Source organism: Pongo abelii, chromosome 21, assembly GCF_028885655.2.
Source record: "Pongo abelii isolate AG06213 chromosome 21, NHGRI_mPonAbe1-v2.0_pri, whole genome shotgun sequence".
In the NCBI taxonomy this organism is placed as follows: domain Eukaryota; kingdom Metazoa; phylum Chordata; class Mammalia; order Primates; family Hominidae; genus Pongo; species Pongo abelii.
Window position 1 is genome coordinate 41,708,578 of NC_072006.2, and position 7,854 is coordinate 41,716,431.

Genomic DNA, 7,854 nt, shown 5'->3' on the forward strand with positions numbered 1-7,854 from the left:
AGCCTTAGCCCCATTTCAAAAGATTGGAGAGTGAATACACGTTTATATGTTTTAAGTTAAAATAAAACACTGAGGCTTTGTATCTAGCATTTTAAGACTTCAAAAAAAATTCACTGACTGCCAGCCCATATAGCATGTTTGTGTGAATCAGAAACAGTCACTCCCTCTTCTGGCTGGATACAGTTTCACAGCGAGGAAACAAAGCTAGATTTTTGTCCTTCCTTGGCTGAATGCGCTTGTGCAATATACATCGCACTCAACTGCTCATGGCATGCTAGACACTAATTTCCAGGCCCAAACACAAATATACCTACAGAGGACTGTGGCTGGTTGTATCACCTATCTCCCAAGTTTGAGAGGCACCTCACACTCAACAGAAAGGTCCCTATCAGAATGCCACCCTCCCTGCCACTACTCCCCACCGCCAGCTTTCCTGGGCCTCGCTCCAATTTCATGATCACCTTGACCTCTTCCTTCCCTGTCTGTCCATCTCCTAGGAATGGGGCTGGTGGTGATGAGAGGAGGACGGAGGGGGATCTCAAGGATTATCAGGGTGATAATCAGGGAGAAACTGATTTTTCAGAAAAAGTGATTAATAATCCTCTCCTGCCCTCAACACCCTACCTGTTTTTAAAACGTGGAGATGCGGGGGCATCCTAGGTGGTGCAAGGAAGGAGGTCTGAAAAGAAGGGGAAATGAGAGCAGGGGCTCTGAGGGACTCTTTTTGATCCTTAGTGCCTTCCCACGCACACCTAGCAGTGGTTGTCCTGTCCCCACGGCCCCTCCATGGGGACTACAGACTAGCAGGGACACGTATCTTGAGGCCAGGCCCAGGAGGCCAGAATGGCTCCAGGTCCTAGAGGGCTGGGTGGCCCAGCCCTCAGCCAAGGCTCAGAGAGGGAAGCTAGAGCCTCCAATACCCCTGACCCTGAATCAGCCCCCACTGTACTAAGCCAGCAGAGCTTAGCAGCTTGGATTCAAGGACATCTCTGTGGTCCCTCAGAGTATTTCAGTCCTGCCTGCAACATTCATGCCCTGTGTGACCTTGGGCAAGTCACTTTACCTTTTGAAGCATCAGATTCCTCAGCTGTACAGGTCTAATCATAGCACTGTTCTCCCGGGATGGTTGTGATATTCAATGTGTTTATGCAGATGCAGTGCTTGGCACAGGACATGGCATACAGAGAACACCCAGGAAGCAGCAGTGGCCCTTGCAACCCCTGGGATCCCATGCAAACTTCTGGGTCCTGTGAAGGAGATCTCTATTCCCACACACTTGTAAACCGCAAGACAAATGCTGAAAACCTTTTTGTGGTCTCAATGATCAGGTTATAAACTCAGCTGAAGAACTTGGTGAAAGTATTTTGAACACGATGAAGAGACATTTAAATGATTGAATTAAAAGGTCTTCGTAAGTATTTTCCCAAGCTGGAAAGCAGCTGTGAGTAGATAAGAACCCTTCTTCCATCGTTTTGTGGACAGCAGTGAATAACTTGACACACTCTATGGAAGGACAGATTCTGGAGATTGCTTTAGATGGCTTCCAGAAACAAAAGGTTGTACAAAAGTCATTACATCATTTTGATAAGGAATGAATTATCAGTGTCCACCTCTATCAGAGAAGGGGGTTAATATCATTCTTCTGGATTCCAAGTTTGTATGTTCAGCTGTCTACTGGTTACCTTCACTTGGATGTCTAACAGGCATCTCAAATCCAACACGTCCAAAACAGAAATCTTGACCCTTGTTTCTTGATCCCCAACTGCTCTACCTGTGGTCCTGTCTCATTGATGGTAATGCCATCCTTCCATTTTCTCAGGTGAAACACCTTCAAATCATCCTTCACTCTTCTTTCTCTACATCTGGTCAATCTCTGTGACTCTACCTTTGAAACATCTCCAGAATCCAACTACATCTCACCATTTCTATGAGTAATACCCTGGTCCAAGGTATGATCATCTTTCACCTGGATTATTGCAAATGCCTCCTTCCTGCCCTTCGTGTTTCTAGCCTTGCTCTGCTATAGTCCAGACAAGCAGCCAGAGTAATTTTGTTAAAAATAAATTAGATTATGTCAATACTAGACAGGTGTGGTGGCACGCACCTGTAGTCCCAGCTAGTCAGGAGGCTAAGGTGGGAGGATCACTTGAGCCGGGATCAACCTACTGCATTCCAGCCTGGGCGATAGAGCGAGACCTTGTTTCAAAGCAAAAACAAAACCAAAAACCAGATTATGTCAATACTGTACTCAAAATCCTCGCTGTCCCTCTATCTCTTCCAGAATTAAATCCTAAATCCTGTAAGACTCTCTGCGAATTGGCTCTCTGCTATCCCTCTGACCTCATCTTCACACCACTCCAGCCTCATTGTCATTCCGTGAAGATTGCAGACATGCTCCCCACTTACAAACTTGCACTGGCCGTTCCCCCTGCTGGAATGCTCTTCCCAGATATTTTCATGACTCATTCCTTCACGTCCTGTAAGGTTTTTTTTTTGTTTTGTTTTGTTTTTCAGTTGAGAGGGAGTCTTGCACTGTTGCCCGGTCTGGAGTGCAGTGGTGCGATCTTGGCTCACTGCAACCTCCACCTCCCGGGTTCAAGCGATTGATTCTCCTGCCTCACCCTCCTGAGTAGCTGGGATTACAGGCACACATCACCACGCCCAGCTAATTTTTTGTATTTTTAGTAGAGACAGGGTTTCACCATGTTGGCCAGGCTGGTCTCGAACCCCTGACCTCGTGATTTGCCCACCTTGGCCTCCCAAAGTGCTGGGATTACAGGCATGAGCCACCATGCCCAGCCCATGTCCTGTAAGTCTTTACTTAAGTATGTCCTATAAAGAGGCTGACCCTGACCATCCTTTCTGAAACTGCAACCTACCCCCACCCTCGAATCCCTCTCCCCCTGCTCTATGTTTTTCCCCATAGCACTGATGGCCTGGTAAGATATTACGTAATTTTTATTTAGTATGCTTATTGCTTTGTTTGTTTGTTTGTTTTTGTTTTGAGACAGGACTTCACTCTGTCACCTAGGCAGGAGTGCAGTGCCACAATTGTGGCTCACTGCAGCCTATGCCTCCTGGGCTTAAGCGATTCTCCCACCTCAACCTCCTGAGTAGCGGGGACCACAGGCCCACACCACCACACCCAGCTAATTTTTGTATTTTTGTTAGAGACTGGGTTTCACCAGTTGCCTAGGCTGGTCTTGAACTCCTGACCTCAAGTTATCTGCCCGCCTCGGCCTCCCAAAGTGCTAGGATTACAGGCGTAAGCCACCGCTCGCAGCTATGGTTAGTGTTTATCACCTGTCTCCTCCTCTACAACGAAAGCTCCATGTGGGCAGGGATATTTGCCTGTTGCGTTCACTGATGTAACTCTTTCTTTATAGCATAGTACCTGGTGAAATAGTATAGGTGCTCAGTGAATATTTGTTGAATGAATCTGAGTACTTTCTGAGTGGATATACATTTGAGGAGGGATTCTTACTGCTGGATTTTTTAAAAATCTAAAATCATCCAATTACTTTGGCTTAGAACTTCATCTTCATCCAAAACAAAGCAGCACTGACAGGCTTGTTCTGACTGATCATAAACATTGCTTTCTCCTTACTGAGAAGCTTATGCACTCACATGCTATACTCTTAAATTAAAAAAATTCTATAAAAGATATATGAATAAATGAATAAATTCCTATCTACTAGCAGCAAATAATTGGAAATGAATTTTTTAAACTTCCATTTACACTAGCATCAAAAAATAAAATATTTAGGAATGAATTTCACAAAAGATATCCAAGACATTTTGTGTAGGGAAAACTCTCTCTAACCGTGTTTTTCTTCTGCTCTCACACTACAACAGTCATCAATGCAGAAGACTTCTGTGACCAAATGTGTGGGGTTCTGTCCCCACACACCAAGCAGCAGACACCAGCTGGGTGTCCTCTAATTCAGTTCCGACACTGTCTACACAGACACAGTGTCAGATCACACAAGTTGAGGGCTCCGTCCCCAAGACTGCCACCCGTGCCCATCCACCCGTGCCCACCAGTCCAGGCCTCCAGAACTTCTGACTGATCATCTTCAAGTTGAGCTTCCCACGACCCTCTCTTTGGATTGGATTAGTTTGCTGGAGCAGCTCATAGGACTCAGGGAAACACTTATGTTTACTGATTTATTATAAAGGATATTGCATAGGATACAGATGAAGAGAGTGAAGGGTGAGATTTGGGGGAAGAGGTGAGGCACTTCCATACCTTCCCCAGGGCGCCACCCTCCAGGAACCTCCCAGTGTTCAGCTATTTAGAAGTTCACCGACCCCTGTCTTCTTGGGTTTTTCTGGAAGCTTCATGACATCAGCATTCCTTTCCCTAAGTAGGACCCTGTCATGGAAGGATCTTAAGACCCCAAATCAGAAAAGTAGGTGAACATTAGAATCCTGCCTTAGGGCAGGAGCAAGGAGGGCAGGAGAAGGCCAGAAAGAGGCCCACCTGAGGCCTGACAGAAACATGATCGCAAAAGATTGTAACAAGGGCTGTGGGAGTTAGGAGCCAAGAACAGTGGGCAAAAACTGAAGTATATACAACACCACACCTCGACACGAAAAAGCCTTGCTGAGAGAAATTTCAAAAGACTGAAATAAATGGAGAGACATGCTATGTTCATGGGCCTTATGACTTGATATTAAGAAATTATTTCTTACCAAATTCATTTACAAATTAAACACAATCCCAAGGAAAATTCCAAAAGACTTTTGTAAAGGCTGATGAGATAATTCTAAACCTTATATAGAAATGGAAAGGACCTAAAATAACCAGAGTAATTAAAAAAAAAAAAAAAAATGTCGGCCGGGTGTGGTGGCTCACATCTGTAATCTCAGCTCTTTATTACTTCCTCTGCTTGAAGAACTTCCTTTATTATTTCTTGTAGTGAAGGTCTACTGCAAATGAAATATCTCTGCTTCTATTTGCCTGGAAAGTCTTTTTTTGGGATACCTAATAGTTGTACATATTTATAGAATACATGCGACATTTCGATACATGTATACAATGGATAATGATCAAGTGAGGGTAATTAGGAACCTCAAACATTTATCATTTCCTTGTGCTGGGGACATTCCAAATCTTCTCTTTTAGCTATTTTAAAATACATAACAAATTATTGTTAACTGTAGTCACCCTATTGTGCTGTCGAACACTAGAACTTATTCCTTTTGTCTAATTGTATTTTTGTACCCAGTAACCAAACTCTCTCTATCCACCCTTCCCTCTACCCTTCCCAGCCTCTGGTAACCAACATTCTACTCACTATATCCATCAAGTCTATTTTTTTAGCTCCCACATATGAATGAGAACATGTGATATTTGTCTTTCTGTGCCTGGATTATTTTACTTAACATAATGACCTCCAGTTCCATCCATGTTGCTGCAAATGACAGAATTTCATAGTTTTTATGGCTGAATAATATTTCATTGTGTGTATATACTGCATTTTCTTTATCCGTTCATCTGTTGATGGACACTTAGGTTGATTCCATATCTCAGCTGTTGTGAATAGTGCTGTAATAAACATGAGAGCGCAGGTATCTCATTGATATATTGATTTCCTTTCCTTTGGATAGCTACCCAATAGTGGGATTGCTGAATGATACGGTAGTTCTATTTTTAGTTTTTTTTTTTTTTTTTTGGAAATGGAATCTTGCTCTGTTACCCAGGCTGGAGTGCAGTGGCTCAATCTCGGCTCACTGCAACCTCCACCTGCTGGGTTCAAACAATTCTCCTGTCTCAGCCTCCTGAGTAGCTGGGACTACAGGTGCATGCCACCATGACCGGCTAATTGCTAAATTTTTTTTTTTGTGTATTTTTAGTAAAGGCAGGGTTTCACCGTGCTGGCCAGGCTGGTCTTGAACTCTTGATCTCATGATCAACCCTCCTTGGCCTCCCAAAGTGCTGGGATTACAGGTGTCAGCCACCACACCTGGCCTATTTTTAGTTTTATTAAGAAGACTCCATACTGTTTTCCATAGTGTCTGTACTAATTTTCTTTCCCACTAACAGTGTATGAGCATTCCCCTTTCTCTGCCTCCTTGCCAGCATCTGTTATTCTGTCATTTTGATAATAGCCATTTTTAATGGGTTGAGATGATATTTCATTGTGGTTGTGATTTGAATTTCCCTGATGATTAGTGCTGTTAAGGATTTTTTCATATACCTGTTAGCCATTCGTATGTCTTCTTTTGAGGACATAGAAATGCCTATTCAGGTATTTTGCCCATTTTTGAAACTGATAATTTGACTTTTTTTTTTCTTTTTTTTTTTTTTTTGCTGTTAAGTTGTTTGAATACCTTTTATTTCTGTTTATTAGTCCCTTGTTGGATGGATAGCTTGCAAATATTCTCTCTCATTCTGTATGTTTTCTTTTCACTTTGTTGATTGTTCGTTTGCTGTGCAGAAGCTTTTTAGCTTGATGAAATCCCACTTGTCTACTTTTACTTTTGTTGCCTGTGCTTTTGAAGTCTTACTTCAAAAATATTTGCCCAGACCAATGTCTTGAAGGATTTCCCCAATGTTTTCTTCTAGTAGTTTCATAGTTTCAGGTCTTTTATTTCAGCCTTTACTCTATTTCTATTTGATTTTTATATATGGTAAAATATATAAAGTTGTCTAGTTTCATTCTTCAGCATATGAATATTCAGTGTTCCCAGCACTATTTAATGAAGAGACTATTATTAATATTTCTCCAATGTATGCTTTTGGTGCCTTTGTCAAAAATGAGTTGGCTGTAAAGGCATGGATTTATTTCTGGGTTCTCTATTCTGTTCCATTGGTCTAAGTGTCTGTTTTTATGCCAGTACCATGCTGTTTTGGTTAACTTTGTAGTATATTTTGAAGTCAGCTAGTGTGATACTACCAACTGGTTTTTTTGCTCAGGATTTCTTTGGTTATTTGGGGTCTTTTGTGGTTCCTTATACTTTATTTATTTATTTATTTTTATTTTTTTAAGACGGAGTTTTGCTCTTGTTGCCCAGGCTGGAGTGCAATGGTGTGATCTTGGGTCATCGCAACCTCCACCTCCTGGGTTCAAGCGATTCTCCTGCCTCAGCCTCCCAAGTAGCTGGGATTATAGGCATGCACCACCACACCCAGCTAATTTTGTATTTTTAGTAGAGATGGGTTTTCTCCATGTTGGTCAGACTGGTCTTGAACTCCTGACCTCAGGTGATCCACCCACCTCGGTCTCCCAAAGTGCTGGGATTACGGGCATAAGCCACCATGCCTAGCCCCTTTACACATTTTAGTATTGTTTTCTCTTATGTCTGTGAAAAACGTCATTGGAATTTTGATAGGGATTACATTGAATCTGTAGATTGCTTTTGGTAGTATGAATATTTTAACAATATTAATTCTTCCAATCCATGAACATGTGATAAACTTTCCTTTTTTGTGTGTGTGTGTACTCTTCAACTATTTTTTCTTTCTTTCTTTCTTTCTCTCTCTCTCTCTTTCTTTCTTTTTTTTTTTTTTGAGACAGGGTCTCACTCTGTTGCTTAGGCTGAAGTGCAGTGGTGGCATGATCATGGCTCACTGCAGCTTCAACCTCCCAGGCTCCAGAGATCCTCCTACCTCAGCCTCATGAGTAGCTGGGACTGCAGGCATGTGCCACCAAGCCCAGCTAATTTATGTGTTTATTTTTTGTAGAGATGGTGTCTCCCTATGTTGCCCAGGCTGACCTTGATCTCCTGGGCTCCAGTGATCCTCCTGCCTTGGCTTCCCAAAATGCTGGGATTACAGGCACTGTACCCAGCCCTTCCTCTTCAATTTCTTTCATCAGTGTTTTACAGTTTTCATTGTAAAAATCTTTT